Source organism: Saccostrea echinata, unplaced genomic scaffold (assembly GCF_033153115.1).
Source record: "Saccostrea echinata isolate AGI-Se365-2 ecotype Australia unplaced genomic scaffold, CSIRO_AGI_Sech_v1 ptg000022l, whole genome shotgun sequence".
NCBI lineage: Eukaryota > Metazoa > Mollusca > Bivalvia > Ostreida > Ostreidae > Saccostrea > Saccostrea echinata.
This window is the reverse complement of record NW_026889771.1, coordinates 16,288,886-16,298,974: the sequence shown is the minus strand read 5'-3', so window position 1 is coordinate 16,298,974 and position 10,089 is coordinate 16,288,886. Positions and strand designations below refer to the sequence as shown.

At 35.8% G+C, this 10,089-nt stretch overlaps 1 protein-coding gene across 1 annotated transcript in view; it reads right to left on the bottom strand.

Moving 5' to 3' along the window:
* The window catches only part of LOC133190548 (adhesion G protein-coupled receptor L1-like), a 185,637-nt gene that overhangs the window by 114,492 nt on the left and 61,056 nt on the right, over window positions 1-10,089 (bottom strand). The window lies entirely within an intron of this gene.

Genomic DNA, 10,089 nt, shown 5'->3' with positions numbered 1-10,089 from the left:
TGATTGTATATTGTTTAGAGTCCCATTCGGGAATTTCACTCATATAGAGATGTCACCGTATGTCGGTGAAGGGCTTCAAAATTAGACCTATACTCGAAACTCAGGGTCATTGATCAGTGAAGGTTCTTTATCGTGCCAACGCCTACCGTGACACGGTACCTCGGTTTTTAAGGTCTAATCCGAAAGACCCGCAACTTTCACTTCAAAGTGCCGAGCGCTTAGCGAAGGAACAGTTGCTACCTATGTTTATGTCGTAGGTTTGACGCGGCGCGGCGAACGAGAATCGAATCCGAGCCTCCTGATCACTAAGCGAGCGCCCTGCGAAAGACCTTTTTTAGGCTGTAATTTCCCCTCTTTTTCCATTATTTTGTCATCTTGTATTGAGTTTTCTCTTTTTTATATGAGGTCTAAATTGTGTACTTGCCTTCGAAGTACCTATACGGGTTGAAGTTTGAAGGGCATGTATATCCAGAAAACCCCATATGCCTGTTGCATGTGTGTATGTAAAATGCTTTCATTTTAAATACTGAAATCCAATTAGTTAAGAGGTGTTAACCAATTTTTAATGTACCCTCAGCATTAACAACACACTTGGCAACGGGTTACATAACGATTGTAAGCTGAATAAAGCAATGTTAATATTTGCTTTGTCCGAGTAAGATTGCAAAAACAGCAAGCGGAAGAAAAATGATAAAAATTATTTGATTGATTGATTGTGTGTTGTTTAACGTCCCATTCGAGAATTTTTCACTCATAAAAAGAGGTCACTATATACTGGTGAAGGGCTGCAAATTTAGACCTTACTCGGCACTCAGGGCCATTGAGCAGTGAGGGTTCTTTATCGTGCCAACGCCTACCGCGACACGGGGCCTCGGTTTTTAAAGTCTCATCCGAAGGACCCGCAACTTTCACTTCAAAGTGCCTGGCGAAAGAACAGTTGTTACTTATTTTTTATCGACTCAGGTCAATTGCGGCCGTGACTCGAACACACGACCTTCCGAAAATTATTGGAAAATAAAGACTTTCTGAGTATCTAACAAACACTTGAGAGGTTGGTGCCTTCTTATTGAGAAAAACGTAAGCAGAGTGTTTAACTTCTTTTCAAAACGAGGTCTTATTCAGATCAAAAAGACGAAGATAACAAACAACAATGTACGACTTCATTTATCAATCAGACATTCAGTTTAATATGATAAATAGTACACGTATTGGGGGTAAAAGTTGAAATTGACGCCCCCGAAAAATTTTTGTCAACCTTCGCTGACAATTTAAACTGTTACCCTCCAAAACGTGCGGTATTTTATAATATCCAAAATTGAAATTAGTCTCAGTAATTAGAAATCAGTATTTAAAAAATATGAAAAGAAAACAAAAACTGCTAAGGAGAAAGACTATCTAACAAACGTTGATACCAATGAGTCAATTTTATGGATTACCAAAAGTACACAAATCATCAAAAATAACAAAAACGCCATGCATGCTCATACAGGGAAGTATAATTGCCATCTAAATCAGGGAGATCTCTCCTTACGATCCATCGTAGGGGAACCCAATTGTTCAACTCAAAGACAGTCAGTCACCTTTTTGTTATTTGATTAAAACCTTATTGTGAAAAGGTTCCCAGTTTCATTACAGATGAATAAGATCTTATTAATAACCTACGAGACCATATTGAACGTACATGTAACACGAAGCTGGTGTCATTCGACATCATTAGTTCATAAACAAATATACCCGTCTACTTGGGTATAAAAGCTGTTAAATACTGGATTGACAAATATCCAGATTTACTGCAAGATCGCTTTGAGCAAGAATTTATATTAGAAGAATTGAGAAAAATACTTCTCAATAATACCTTCTCCTTTGGGAAGATCATTTTATACAAACGAGAGGAACAACAATAGGAACAAAAGTGGCACCCACTTATGCCACTTTTATGACTTTAAATTTAGAATATCTCGAACAAAAACTCCATCATCAACTAGTCGCCCTATGGGGAGAGGAGGATCCTGTAGCTATAAAATCAAAGTGAAAAAGATGATTTTTTTATTTTATCGAATGACAACGTTGAGAGATTATCAGTTTTCCACCAGTTATTAAACGACTTGGATTCTAATATTAAGTTTACAGTGTTTGTTTGTTTGCTTTTTTTTTGTTTATTGTTTATTATAACGTCCCTCTCGAGAATTTTTCACTCGTCACCACTTGCCGGTTGAGGGCCGCAAATTTAAACCTATACTCGGCACTCAGGGCCATTGAGCAGTGAGGGATCTTTTTCGTGCCAACACCTACAGCGACACGGGACCTCTGTTTATACGGTCTCAGCCGAAGGATCAGTTTCCATGTCCCGCAGTGGATTCGAACCCGCGACGTAAGGATCAGCTCCTTACTTAGCGACTCTAGAGCAGACGCTCTAACCACTGCGCCACGCGGGCGACAAATTTACAGTGTAAGCAGCGATACTAAATTGTTTTCTCTTACCATCCTCGTCATCAAAGAAGATATAAACCTTTCAACGGATTTCTATTACAAATCAACTGACACCCATCAGTACCAAAACCGTTCTTGTCACCCACACCATACAAACATCAATTCCTTACAATCTTGCTAGACGTTAAATAAAATGCATTACGTTAGCGATGAAAAAGGCCAGAGTTATTCGACTGAAAAAACTTAAATCGTACCTCTTAAAACAGGGGTATCCCGAAAACTTTATAGAGAAAGGGATATTGAATGCCAAATGGTACATGTATGAACGATCAGATTTATTTTCTACAACAAGAGGCCCAAGGGCCTGAACGGTCACCTGAGTATAATATAAAAAACTATGAAAGTACTTTTTGTATTACACAATTAATTTTTTGCATAATTCTCTTATTCTATTAACATTTCAAATACATTATTTACAGTGATTAATTATCAAAAGTGAATTGCAAAGGGGAATAACTTCTCTCAGTAGAATACAAATTAATAGAGCCCTAACCAGGGCCAGAACACTTGACCAAATGGTCCAGATGTTTGAAAATCTGGTAAAAATATCCTTGCTTAAACTTTTACTCTGTTTGCCTTCGATATGCCAAGGAGCAGAGAAAATTTTCATAGAAATAATGCATTTTCACTACAGATTCAACACAGCCCTACCCTAACACCATATCCCACGACCCAGGGAAATGAATTTAACATATTTGGAAGAGGTACCCTCATCATCATAGCTCTGTACTCATTTGAAGATTTTCAAAGAATTAACACATTTTCACTATATTATCAATAGGCCGCCACCCAAAGAGAAACACAAAAACCCCTCACCCTGGGACCACCAAGTTTTAAAAATTTTGTAAGAAGCACCCTTATTCATCATAACTATGCACTTTGTTTATCTGCTCAATACTTAGGACCAGACAGGATTATTTAACAGAATTAATGCATTTTCACTACGTAATCAATAGAACCCTGCCCTAACACCAGAACCCCTGACCGAGGGGCCATGAAATTCAAAAATTTTTAAGAGGCACTCGTACTTATCATAACTATGAACTTATTTTGTTTATTAATAGAGGACCCAGGAGCAGAGGAGAAGATTTTCAAAGAATTAATGCATTTTCACTATATAATCAATCGAGCCCTGCCCTAACACAAAAACCCCTGACCCTGGGGCAATTGAATTAACAATTTTGGAAGAGGCACTCTTTCTCACCATTACAACGTACTTAGTTTGTTTAATACCCAGGAGCAATAGAAGATTTTCAAAGAATTAATGTATTTTCACTATATAATCAACAGTACACCGCCCTAACACCAGAACCCCTGACCCAGGGGTCATGAAATTTACAATTTTGGAAGAGACACTCTTGCTCATCATAACTAAGTACTTAATTAGTTTATTTAATATCCAGGAGCAGAGGAGAAGATTTTCAAAGAATTAATGCATTTTCACCATATAATCAATTGAGCCCTTCCCTAACACCAAAGCCCCTGACCCTGGGGCCATGAAATTCACAATTTTGGTAGAGGCACTCTTGCTCATCATAACTATGTACTTAGTAAGTTTGTTTAATACCCAGGAGCAGAGAAGATTTTCAAAGAAACAATGCACTTTGCCTATATGATGTATATAGCTCCGCCCTAGCATTTCAAAATTTTGGTAAAGTACTCAATGCTTATTACGATCATGCCAACAGTTTGACTGCTTGATGTCCAGGAGTAAGGAAGAAGATTTTTAAAGATTGCATTAATTTTGGTTTTTTTATCCCCACCCCTAAGGCCCCTGGAGGGCAGGACATGGAAATTCACAATTTTTGTTCCCCTTCACCCATAGATGCTAGATGGTAAAATTGGTTTAAACTGGTTCAGCAGTTTCAGAGATGAAGCTAAAAATGTTCAAATGTTAACGCACGACACACGACGATAGACAAAAACGGATAGCAATAGGTCACCTGAGTGACTCAGGTGACTAAACAATAGTTCTAGAGCACTATTAGTTATCGCATTTCATTCCCACTCGCATTGGCCTCTCTTTGTCTTCAAAGATAATGTATTGTACAAAAATATGAAATTTTTATCCCATTTTCATTTATCTTTTATTTAAAAGTTTACCTGACAATTAAAAACTATGAAAATACTTTTGTATTCAATTTTTAAAAAATTCTTGTATACATCTGTTATGCAATTGACCTCTAAGTAACAGTGATTAACTACTGTAGGTGAATAGCGAAGGGAATAACTTCTTTTAGTAGAAATTAATAAATTGACCAAAGGGTACAAAATTTCAAAATGTGGTAAAATGGTAAAAACACCTTGCTTATTACAACTTTATATACTCTATTTGCCTCCTAGATGCCCAGGAGCAGAGAAGTTTTTTTAAGGAAATAATCCATTTTGACTATAGATTCAATAAAGCCCCATCCTTATACAAAAGCCCTTGACCCAGGGGCCAAGATATCAACAATTTTGGAAGAGGCACTCTTGCTCAATCATAACCATGCACTTAGTATGTTTCCTGAATAACAGTGAGCAGAGAAGATTTTCAAAGAAATAATGCATTTCTACTATATATTCAAAATATACTCACCCTAAACAGCAAAATCCCTGACCCCGGGGTTTTGAATTTTAACTTTTTTGAAAAGATTTCTTTGCTCGTCATAACCATGCTGTTTCTGTTAAGTACCCTGGGACAGAGAAGACCCCCCCCCCCCCCAAATACATTTCCACTATGTATTAAATAGACCCCCCGACATTAACCTCTCACCATAGGGCCACATGTTTCGCAATTTTGGAAGAGACATCTAAGATCAACATAATCATGCACAAAGTTTATCTGCTAAATACCCAGGAGCAGATATTTTCAACGAATTAATACAATTTCACTATATAATAAATAGAACCCTGCCCTAAAACCAGAACCCCTTACCCTGGGGCTAAGATATTCACAATTTAAGAAGAGGCGCCCTTGTTCATCATAACTATAAACTTGGTTTATCTGCTGAATGGGGCCTCAACCTTACACCAGAACTTTCGACTCAGGAACCAACATATTCACAATTTTTGAAGAGGCGCCCTTGCTCATCATAACTATATATTTGGTTTTTCTGCTAAATACATAGGAACAGAGAAGTAGATTTTCAAAGAAGTAATGCACTTTCACAATAAAATCAATAGAACCCCCTCCCAAAGAACACATCACCCTGGGGCCCAAAATTTCACAAATTTGGAAGAGGTACCCTTGATCGTCATAACCATGCACCTAGTTTATCTGTTTATATACAGGTCGAGAGGATATTTTTAAAGAATTTAAGCATTTTCACTATATGATCAATAGAACCCCGCCCTAACACCAGAACTCCTGACCCAAGGGCCAAGATACCGGTATTCACAGTTTTGAAAGAGGCGCCCTTGCTCATCATAACTATATACTTGGTTTATCTGCTTAATACCTTGGAGCAGGGAAGACGATTTTTAATCAGATTATGCACTTTCACTACATAATCAATAGAGCCCCACCCCCACCCAGAGAACCCCTCACCCTGGGACCACAAATTTCAAAATTTTGAAGCAGCACCCTTGATCATCATAACCATGCACCTAGTTTATCTGCTTTAAATACAGGGGGAGAGAAAAAAAATTTTAAAAGAATTTATGCATTTACACTATATGATCCATATAGCCCAACCCTTACACCAGAACCCCTGATCAAGGGGCCATGAAATTAACAATTTTGTAAGAGGCACCCTTCCTTGTCATAACTATGCATTTAGTTTGTTTGCTTAATACCAAGGGGCAGAGGAGAAGATCTTTAAGAAAAAAAATGCATTTTCACAGCCCCGCCCTAGCACCAGAACCTCTGACCCTGGGGCCATGAATTTCACAATATTGGTAGAAGGCTCAATGCTGATTAAAATCATGACAACAGTTTGACTGCTTGATGTCCAGGAGTACAAAAGCAAATCTTGAATTATACTCGGCACTCAGGGCCATTTAGCAGTGAGGGATCTCTTACGATCCAGCAGCTACTGCGACACGGGACCTCGATTTATATGGTCTCATCTGAAGGACTGGCCTCCACGTTCCGCAGTGGATTCGAACCCGCGACATAAGGATCTACTCCTTACATCGCGACTCTAGAGCAAACGCTCTAACCACTGCGCTACGCCCCAACGAAAACGTCTTTATCATTAAAAAAAAACCAGTTAAAGGCCTGTCTCAGCCTTTTAGTTAAAGTTATGTTGAATTTATTACCGACTTCCTGTAGTATATCGCTTTCTCTGTTTAATTCGCTTGCTCTGATTGGACAATAGCAGAGCTCAGTAGAGTTCAAATGTGTAATCTCACTAGATGGCGCGATAGTAAATCCCGTCAAGCTTAGTTTTTTTGTGGAGCGAAGTGGATCAGAAACCCCTTAACTTGGGAAGATGTTTTGCATGCTGAAAATCTACAATCAAATGCAAAAATATTATAGCGTGAGTTCACCAACGCCTCGGACACCCTCGTACTTGAACAAGTTGTAGCGATCGAATATTATCAAATAGAGCATATAATAACGTGTATTACGTGATTAAAATATGAATTTAAGACACAATTGTATGCTATTAATTGAGAAAATATGATCTAAAAACGAATTTTTTGGAATGAGCCAGAATTCAACATGGATCGGACAGTATTCACCATTCTTCGGACAAAAGGTATATTGAACAGAAAAAACCTTTATCCCGGTGATCTTTAAAAAACCTAAACTGCTTATAAATTAGTGGCATGAAAATATTGTTATATATGCTTAAGTTAAAAATTAAATCTTTATTTTAATTTGATTGACTAATTTTAATTTGATTGACTAGGAAGTAATTATCCATGCAGCGGACATTGTCCGATGCATGAAAATGGTTTTCAATGTATAACGACCATATGATAATAAATAAATGATCAGATATGTTTAATCATGGTAGCATTTTAAAGGAGTTAACTAATAAAAATACTCCACCAAAGGAATTTACAACAATTTTTGACTATTGTCCAATACTGAGTAATTGCACCTTGAATTTTACATTGAAGTCTATTGGCAGCGCATGTGTTATCAAGATATTGTAAAAAGTAATTTGAACTTCATAGAAATTTCTTGATGAAAATAAGCATAAATTCTCTTTTTATTGATATGAAATAAAATCAATCATTTACCACATCTTTTTCCACAACATTATTTTCTTCTTTTCGAGTGAAAATAACTCTTCAAAAAAACGTTTAGATGCAAAATGGCCGGCTTTTTATATGTTATCAGTTATGTGAATTTGGTTCATTTCACTTTCATAGTTATCTAGTAATACATATTTAACTAGTTTAGAATGATTCAAAATTGTTCAATATCCCTTCATTATACATTGAGTACCTTAATTTGAGTTCGATGCATGGTGAAATGAACATACTAGTAAGACAGCTCTAAGAAAATTAACACAATCTTTTAAATGACATTTCTTGAAATTTTCTATTATAATAAAATTTTCAAAAATAACAAAATTCACCCAAGACGAACTCTTTCCCTTGAATTCTAATGAAAGACAACTTTAAATAAAAAATGCAAAATAATAAAATTCTGATTGCTCTCTTGATGTTGTCAAACATTACGGCCATTATCGTGGTATTTGTATCACAAAATGATAATTAAAATCGGCATCATAAACAAATTTAAATCTTCTAATTTAAGACAGAAACAAGTCGAAACACGGAAATTGATACAAAATTATTGCTTAAAGTTGTCCGAAGCAAGGAACATGACATACAACTTTGAATATGGCTAAAAGTATCTTATTTTTTATCTACATTTGCCTTAATGCTTGTTGGACGTTAGCGCGACATTATTACATATAAAATACATTATAATTATTAACGTTTTTTTTTTTTCTGTTGATACTTTTTTAAATTACAATTTATATCTATTTTTAAATAGTAAAAACTATTTTTTATGCTTACAAATTTAAGAAATAAGGACAAAAAATAAACTTGGAAAAAAACTAGTAAAAACAATGTTTAAATCATTACTAAGAGTAGCAAACAAGAAACAAATAATAAAACAGGATGTGTTTGTGAAACACTGATGCCCCCGTATGACAGCTTTTGGCGAAGGTTGAAGTTTCTCAAATGCAAGTCAAACTCCAAGGTCAACGGATGAAAAATTTTGTTACCCAAAGAAGAGACTTGTTCTCCATGAATATACCTGTGAAATATGAAATCCCAATCACTAACCATTAAAAAGTTATGGTTTTTAAATGTGGGTCAAACTCCAAGTCAAATTAAAGGTACCAAGGGGAAGGCCATGTCATAAGAAAATTTAATATATATATATGTGAAATATTAAAGCCCTGGCACCGACTGTTCAAAAGATATGACCAAGGTTAGGGTTTTTCAAAAAGTAGGTCAAATTCTAAGGTCAGAATTTGTTGCAATTCAAAGGAAGGCCTTCTCACATAATATACCTGTGAAATATGGAGGCACTAGTACTAACTATTCAAAGGTAAGTCCAAGGTTAAAGGTTTTTAAAAGTGGTTCAAACTCAGAGGTCAAGGTCAAAAATATTTATATCCATGGCAAGGTCTTATCACAATGAATACACATTTGAAGTATGAAAGCCCTAGCACCAACTTTCTAAAAGTTACAGCCAAAGATAAAATTGGGTAAATTCTTGCAAAATTGGGTCAAAATCCAAGGTCAAGAGGTCAAATATGTTGGTACCAAAAGAAAGGTCTTGTCACAAAGAATACACATGTACATATGAGTGCCATAGCTCCAACAAATTAAAAGTTATGGGCAATGTTAATTTTTTGCGGACAGACAGACGGACGGGCAGGGCCAAAATTATATACCCCCGAATCTTCTATTACGGGGGCATAATAATTAGGAGAAAAACGCGGGGTGTTTTCCGCTTATGGTGACGGAGTTCGGATATATATATATATATATATATATATATATATATATATATATATATATATATATATATATATATATATATATATATATATGTACACAGCTGTTCTCACTTATTGTGGTCCTTAATTAGATGGCTTCAATGATTGCTTTCAGTGAACATCGATTTGATTAAGTATGGTCTATTATCTTCAAATCATTTTTAAATTATTTAGTTAATATATGGCAGCGAAATCGGACATGCATAGAAACGCCGCTACCCACTTCGAAAGTGAAGAAATATTTAGAAATAACTAAAGATTTGAAAAAAAAAACGTTGAAAGTCAGATTGTGTAGTAAGTTTACACGGGGGAAACAACCAACTTAGACTAGCGAACCAACAACGTCCGTTCTTTCCCTTTCGCTAGTCTAATCATCACAAACCTGCATAACAGATTGTCCTCCTTTTGCGTTGATGAAATAGATCCTAAACAAGAACTGTAAACCATTTGTAATTTTTAATGTATAAATTGTGTCTTTTGTGTTAATTTGATAAATAAATTTAGTACCAAAAATCAATTCCATTAGACTTAATGTTTACATACATTGATAAACGTGATAAAAACAGCTGTGGGGTTTAACATACATGTAGCTTAACGTGGCTCAAGAAAATTACTACATTTTTACATGTACCGAGTACCC